The sequence below is a fragment of the Arachis hypogaea genome, chromosome 5 (assembly GCF_003086295.3).
Source record: "Arachis hypogaea cultivar Tifrunner chromosome 5, arahy.Tifrunner.gnm2.J5K5, whole genome shotgun sequence".
NCBI classification, from domain to species: domain Eukaryota; kingdom Viridiplantae; phylum Streptophyta; class Magnoliopsida; order Fabales; family Fabaceae; genus Arachis; species Arachis hypogaea.
The window spans coordinates 75,368,796-75,377,059 of record NC_092040.1 but is presented as its reverse complement, the minus strand read 5'-3'; the positions used below and the strand labels follow the sequence as shown (position 1 = coordinate 75,377,059).

The window sequence follows — 8,264 nt, the reverse complement described above, 5'->3', positions numbered from 1 at the left end:
ATACCTTTACTTCATTCTTGGTTTAGCATGAGGACATGCTATGGTTTAATTGTGTGGAGGTTGATAAACCCCATTTTTAGGGTTTATCTTGTATTGATTTTAGGAGATTTTAACACCGTTTACCCACAGTTATTCAATGAATTAGCATGATTTTATAATTGTCTCCTTATTTGTGCTTAGATGTGAAAACATGCTTTTTAGGCCTTTAATTTGATGATTTTAATCTCCCTTTGATTCCACTAGATGCCTTGATGTGTTTGTTAGTGATTTCAGATTGAAAAGGCTAGGAATGGATCAAAGGAGTGAAGAGGAAAGCATGCAAAGTGGAGAAATCATGAAAAGCCAAAGAATTGAAATCGCCCATGGACGCGCGCGCATCATGCACTACGCGCACCTTGCGAATTATCCCATGGACGCGTACGCATGCTGTGCACGTACGCGTTGGTTGATAAACCCCATTTGTAGGGTTTATCTTGTGCTTGATTTAGGAAATTTTATAACCTTTTACCCACATTTATCCATTGAAATAGCATGGTTTTATAACTTCTCCTTTAATTGTGCTTAAGAGTGAAAACATACTTTTTAGGACTTAAAATAGCTAAATATAATTCATCTTGATTCCATTAAATGCCTTGATATGTTTGTTAAGTGATTTCAGATTTAGGAGGCAAGAATTGGACCAAGGGAATGAAGGAAAAGCATGTAAAAATGGAGAACTCATGAAGAAATGAAGGAATTGCAAAAGCTGTCAAGCCAACCTCTTCGCACTTAATCGGCCATAACATGAGCTACAAAGGTCCAAATGATGCGGTTTCAGTTGGGTTGGAAAGCTAACATCCGGGGCTTCGAAACAATATAAGATTTGCTATGGTTGAACCGAGCATGGTGACACGTACGCGCATAGTACGCGCACGCGCCGTTGCTGCCACCTAGTTCACTTAAAGCAAAACGTGGCCAGCGAATTCTAAAGCCTTGTGGGCTGATGCCAAGGCATCTTAGGCTAGTTTCACTAGCATCTTTCTGTTAGTTTTAGTTGTTTTATGCATTTTCTTGAGCTTAAAGTAACCAAGAATGGTTAAATGAATAACAAAGCAATGAACCATCCAAACAGTATGATTTTGATGCAAATTCCATGAGTTTTTAGTTATATTACTTGAATGCTATGAATGGAAGATTTCTCATGAAATTTTGCAAGACTTTGATGCAGTTGTTTGGATGATTTCAGGGAAGAAGAGGCTAGGCAAGGAAGCAACAAAATCAATAAAGGAAGCTTGAATATCACATGTGGAGTTTAAGTTCCAGTTTAAGCTTAAACTGGAACGTAAACTGCCAAGCCATATAATGCTGGGAACTATCAGTGGCGTTTAAGCTCCAGTTTAAGCTTAAACTGGAGCTTAAACGCCAAAATCATGAAAGCTGAGGAAAAGCTGAAAGTGGCGTTTAACCTCCAGTTTAACCTTAAACTGGAAGTTAAACGCCAGAAATGAGAAATGCACCAGGGAGCCATTTCCACGTTTAAGCTCCAGTTTAACCTTAAACTGGAGCTTAAACGTGTTCGACCAAATTCTCCTCCAGGGTTGCTTTCTTCATTTCCACGTTTAAGCTCCAGTTTAAGCTTAAACTGGAGCTTAAACGTGTTCGACCATTCCACACTCCGGGGTTGCTTTCTTCCATTTCCACGTTTAAGCTTCTGTTTAACCTTAAACTGAAGCTTAAACGTGTTCGACTACTTTACCCTCCAGGGTTGCTTTCTTCCATTTCCACGTTTAAGCTTCAGTTTAACCTTAAACTGAAGCTTAAACTGCAACTTAAACGCCACTATTTGAAAAGGCTTCTGGGCCAAAGATATTGCAGTTTAAGTTAGCATTTGAGCACAAACATTAACTTAAATGTACTCTGGTATGAAACCCAATTGAATATCATGGTTTATGGGATTGGGCCTGAAGAATTGATGAGTCTAGAATTTCAATTTGTTGAGTCATGTGTCATTACTTGATTATCACTAAGTTGGCTCAATGAATGTTACAGAATTGGATCAGCAGCCTCATTAGGATTATGGATCATAAACCCAAAGCAAAAGGAAATCAGGGAAGGGCCTCAAAGCCCAAGAAACACAACAGAAGCTCAATTTAGAAAGTGTATAAATAGGATAGAATTTACGTTAGAGGGGGACTTTTGGATCATTTTTTCTAGTTTTCATACTTTTTGTAATTGAATTCAGAGCTATGACTCACTAAACCCCCTTTCATTGGGTTAGGGAGCTCTATTGTAATTCAATGAATCAATAATAGTTTTTATCTTCTTCTTCAATCTTTTCTCATGAATTTTGTTAGAAAGCTTCTCGATCTAATTCCATTGGTTAGTTGTCTTGGGAAAGAAACTATCCATAATTGGAATCCTTCGGAACCTTGGGAAAGGAAGGGAGGATTCATGCTAGAGAAGCTTTCTCACAGTGAATTGGATTGGGGTTTGGATGGATATTGTGACATGTAATCCTACCAAATTGTGGTTCATGAAACTGTGTGGTATAATCAGTGATCGAGCATCATCTCTTCTTATGAACATTTAAACCAAGGGATTGGGAATTTGTTTGTTTTTAGAGAGAATTGGTGAGCCAAGGGATTGGGATCCAATCATATAAGATTGCCAAGCAAAATTCAATGAATGCATTGGTTGAGGAAGGGATAAAAATGTTTTGATTCAGAGATCTCAATATCTCCTGAACCCCAATGAATTCCCCATTTCTGATCTACCGCTTTCTCTTTACATTCTGCAATTAAATTCATGCAATCACCCCGATCCCTTTTTAATTTCAGCAATTTAGCTTCTCGCTCTTTAATTCATGCAATTTAACATTCCGCAATTCTCATCTAAATCTTGATTCCGCTCAACTAGAACACACTTCTAATCCGAATTGATCACTCAACCAATCCTTGTGGGATTCGACCTCACTCTATTGTGAGTTTTTACTTGACGATAACCGGTGCACTTGCCGGAAGGAATTTTTGCCGATCGTGCAATTTTCTAAAATCGTAGCATCAAGTTTATGGCGCCGTTGCCGGGGAATGGTTTTCGATTGACAATTCTCAGATTGGAAGTTAACTAGATTGAGCATTTTTCTTGTTTTGTTATATCAGTTCAAGTTACTTGTTGAATTTTAATTTCTGCACTCTGTTACTTGCTTTCTTTCTTTATGCCTTTAAATTCAAGCAACTAACTCACTGACTCACTAACTATTTGAATTAATTCCTCAACTGCTCTAACCATACTCTTCCATTAACCAAGAGTATTTCACTTGTTTGTTGCCTGTGCTGTGTTCTTGTATGACAGGTAGGAGAGGAGAGACATCAACTCCTCCATATACCGAACCAGAGAGGACCCTTCATAAACTTAGAAGGGAAGCAAGAGGGAAGAGAGTACTGGGAGAAGAAGAATCTGAAGGAGAATCTGAGGACAATTTTGAGGAAGCTCTAGATCTCAACATGGATAGAGAAGTTCACAACCATGAGAGAGCTGATGGAAACAATGCCATTCCCGAGAGGAGGGTTCTTGGTTCATACATAAACCCAACCTCTGGGAATTGTGGTAGCAGCATTCAGAAACCACCCATTCAGGCCAACAATTTTGAACTCAAACCACAGCTAATATCACTGGTGGAGGATCATTGTTCATTTGGTGGGAGTGCTAATGAAGATCCAAACCAACATCTCACAAAATTCCTGAGAATTTGTGACACTGTGAAGTCCAATGGAGTCCAGGAAGATGCCTATAAACTGCTCTTGTTCCCATTTTCACTTAGGGACAAGGCAGCTAAGTGGCTGGAATCATTCCCAAGGGGGAGCCTAACAACCTGGGATGAGGTGGAAAGCAAGTTTCTGGCACGTTTCTACCCCCCACAAAAGGTCAATAGGCTTCGATCTGAGGTTCAGACTTTTAGACAACAAGATGGTGAAACTCTCTACGAGGCATGGGAGAGGTTCAAGGATTTGACAAGGAAATGCCCACCAGACATGTTCCATGACTGGGTGCAATTGCATATTTTCTATGATGGACTTTCTTATGAATCAAGGAAGGCTGTAGACCATTCATCAGGAGGTTCATTGAACAGGAAGAAGACTGTGGAAGAAGCCATTGAAGTGATTGAGACAGTGGCTGAGAATGAGTACTACTATGCTTCAGAGAGACACAACACTAAGGGAGTTATGGAGCTGAACCATGTTGATACAATTCTAGCCCAAAACAAGGTGTTTGCCAAGCAACTAGCAGAGCTCACCAGGAAATTAGAAACAAATCAAGTGGCTGCAATACACACACAAGATCAAGAGGAAGTAAGCACTGAAGGAGGTGATTGGGAAGAGGCCAACTATGTGGGAAATCAACAACGGCAACCATATGATCCACATTCCAACACTTACAACCCAGGCTGGAAAAACCACCCAAACTTTGGGTGGGGAAACCAGCAAACCCAATCACAAAACCACAAACCTTACAACCCCAACCAACATAACAATTCCACATACCAAAACTCCAACCAAAGATCATACCAAGCCACACAAAACACTTACTCCCAACCACCATATCATGGCCAAAATAATCAACCTGCCCAACCTAATCCGAACCAACAATTTCAAGATCAATTAAACAGGATAGAAGGAATGCTTGCAAACATGGGTCAGGACATAAGTGAGTTGAAAAGCTTTAGGGATGATGTGAGATCTACCTTAAGGAACCATGGTGAAAAACTCAAGAGGATGGAGTCTCGAGTAGGAGAGCTATCTCAACAGGCCCCCAAGTCAACTGCAGTGTTCCCTAGTGACACAGAAAAGAATCCTAAAGGGGAACAAAAGGGAGTGAGATGGGAAGAATGCAAGGCCATCACCATATTGAAGGAAGTCTCAGAAGAAGAAGGAATCAGACCCTCAGAACAGGAGCCAGAAATCTTGAAGGAAGGTGTGGAAGAAGCTAAGCAGGAAAGTGAAACTGAGCAAGCCAAGGAACTGCAAAATAAAGGCAAGCTGGAAACATACCAACCAAAAGCACCATTTCCTCAGAGATTAGGAGGAGGTGAAAAAGGGAAAACATATTCAAGGTTTTTAGAGACATTTAAGTCTCTCCATATCAATATTCTCTTTCTTGAGATTCTCCAGCAGATGCCTACACATATCAAGTATTTGAAGGAATTGCTGAGCAAGAAAAGAGTTTTGAAGGGAGGACAAACTGTAATAATGAACAAAGAATGCAGTGCCCTCATCAAGAAGGACATAGTCTCTAAGAAAACAGACCCAGGAAGTTTTCATATCCCCTGCATCAAAGGGGAAACAAAAATTGACAGAGGATTCTGTGATCTAGGAGCTAGCATAAATGTGATGCCTCTGACTCTTATGAAGAGGCTACAACTGAATGAGGTGAGATCCACTGATGTAATCATACAACTGGCTGACAAAACTCAGAAGCAAGCTGAAGGGGTAGTTGAGAATGTGCTGGTGAAAGTGGGAAATTATTTCTTCCCCACAGACTTTGTCATTTTGGACATGGAGGAAAGCTACCTACACCCTATCATTCTGGGAAGGCCATTTCTAGCCACTGCTAGAGCGCTCATAGATGTAGAACAAGGAGAGCTAATTTTGAGAATACATGATGAACAGCTCATTTTCCATGTTTTCAAACCTGCATCTGAGCCTGAACCAGAACCTGAAAAGCCTAAGGATGATAGTAGCCATCTGTGTTTGGAGGAAAGCAATCCAGCAGCTGAAACTCTGAAACAGTCCTTGGAAGGCAAACAAGAATTGCAAGAGTTAAAGCCACAAGAATCAATAGAAACAGATCAGAAGGATCCCCCTGGCATAAGGGTCAATGAAGAAATCCTCAAGAGAGAGGGAAGAATTGTAAAGAAATTGCCAAGAGGGTGGAGAAACAATAAAATTCCCACTGAAGGTTTCTCTCCGGGAGATAAAGTGATATCAAGTCATTATCTGCCAATCCCACCTGGCCTCAAAACCATTCCTTCCCAGCTCCCTCAAGTGTTCACAATCAGGAAAGTTCTTTCTATGGAACATTTGGAAATCATGAAGGAATCAAATGGGGACGTTTTCATAGTGAGAGGAGAGGACATCAAGCACTACAATCCACCCTAACAAGGGCTGACCGTCAAGCTAATGACGTTAAAGAAGCGCTTGTTGGGAGGCAACCCAACCTGAGGTAATACTCCTTTGCTGTTTCTTTTATTTGTTTCAATAAAAAGGTGAAGTAGTTTCTGTGCATTGCAAAGAATTAAGTTTGGTGTTTCACACCAAACAATGAATTCGTGGATCAATAATTCAAAGGGGAATGTGTGACTCTAAGTTTGGTGTTCCACCATACAGATCAACTGAACACAACAACCTTTGAATTATATGAAAGGAACAACCATTCTAAGCAATCACAGAAATGCTTAAAATCCTTAGCAGCAACTTCATTCCAAGGAGAATTCAAGGATTCAAAGAGCAGAGGAGTAAGTAGGAGACTAAGTTTGGTCTTCACACACCAACTTAAGACTCAGACACTTGCCCATACATAGTTGAGCTAACCACTCAAGTGCTTGAGAAGCAAGCAACTTCATCACTCTTTGCAGGAAAGGAAACAAGGATCTTAGAAAGAACATGAAGCAACAACTAGGAGAAGAAGGAGAAATCAAATTGTTTCCTGGCAACAAAGAGAAAACAAGAAATTTCACAAGGTGGTGTTGTTCCTTGACCATTCTTTAAAAAGGCAAACAAAAGCATGCTTGTTCTGGTTTAAACTGTAATTGTTGAATCTTTCTGGAATGTGAAGTTTTTAGTATGAGTGTTGGTTTACTGCTTTGAATAAAGTGAATGCCTAGATGTTTGGATATAACTTCACCTTCTTAAACAAATGCTTCCCATGCTTGTTCTGTTTCCAAAAATAAAAGAAAAGTTTGAACAAAAGTAACTTGGCTCAATTAGTGACAAATCAAGTAGAATTAAGTGGTGGTATGCATGCTTGATTGTTTAGTCAGATCACTAGAAATTGAGTGTAGAATTATTATTTTTGTGTAGAAGTTTGAATACTGTCTATGGATCTTGATGAATAAATGTCTTTGGCCATGAAAAAGAAAGAAAAAGAAGAAGAAAAAGCCATTGAAAAAGGGCAACCAAAAAGCAAAAAAAAAAATTGAGAAAATAAGCTAGGCACCAATGGTTTGAACTTCTGAGACAAATGCCTGTGGTGTTTATGTATTAAGGATATGCTTGGATGAATAGGTTATGAGGAGTGTTTCAACACTTGGTAACTTGGGTTAACTAACCCGGGATTATCAACCAAAAGTCCATTATCAAGAGCAACCTAAATACAAAACATTTAGTCACACAAAGAGGTGCTGGGCACCAATGTCTCAAGAAGAAATGTGAACTAAAATGCCTGTAGTGGATATGTGTAGTGCACTGCTAAGAAAAAGAAAATGCCAAAGGCTTGTGCAACACATGACACTGAGCAAACAAGGAGCAAAGGAGCTCTAAGAAAAAGAAAAACAAAGAAGGGAAAAGTGCCAAGGACATAAGAATAACAAGAGGCCATAGCAGTGTTTGATGGATGCAATGAAAAAGTGATAATCTTACCTGATAAGAATGAAAAAGTGATGCTGCAACTTTCTGCATAAAACCCTTCTGATGAACTTCAAATGCTTGCTAATATAGCCAATGTAATTACTTTCTGTTTCATACTTTCTTCTCAAATAACTCAGGACTTGCTTAGGGACAAGCAAGTATTAAGTTTGGTGTTGTGATGCCAAGGCATCTTAGGCTAGTTTCACTAGCATTTTTCTGTTAGTTTTAGTTGTTTTATGCATTTTCTTGAGCTTAAAGTAACCAAGAATGGTTAAATGAATAACAAAGCAATGAACCATCCAAACAGTATGATTTTGATGCAAATTCCATGAGTTTTTAGTTATATTACTTGAATGCTATGAATGGAAGATTTCTCATGAAATTTTGCAAGACTTTGATGTAGTTGTTTGGATGATTTCAGGGAAGAAGAGGCTAGGCAAGGAAGCAACAAAATCAATAAAGGAAGCTTGAATATCACATGTGGAGTTTAAGTTCCAGTTTAATAGTTCAATTCAATTGTGGTTTGGCATGGTTGTTAATACCTTTAGCCCTTGTGCATATATGCTTCTTGGGAATTGATTTATTTTGACCAAGCAATTGCATTCATTTAGATAGTTGCATTTAGATAGGTTACATATAGTTTAGTTCCATTGAATAAATGCC

General features: G+C 39.2%; 1 non-coding gene across 1 annotated transcript; it reads right to left on the bottom strand.

Annotated features, from left to right (window-relative positions):
- Nucleotides 1-3,908: 3,908 nt before the first annotated feature.
- LOC112805005 (small nucleolar RNA R71) lies at nt 3,909-4,012 on the bottom strand. The gene has a single exon (XR_003203620.1). It is a non-coding gene; the product is annotated as a small nucleolar RNA R71 (small nucleolar RNA).
- Between the last annotated feature and the right edge of the window lie 4,252 nt (nt 4,013-8,264).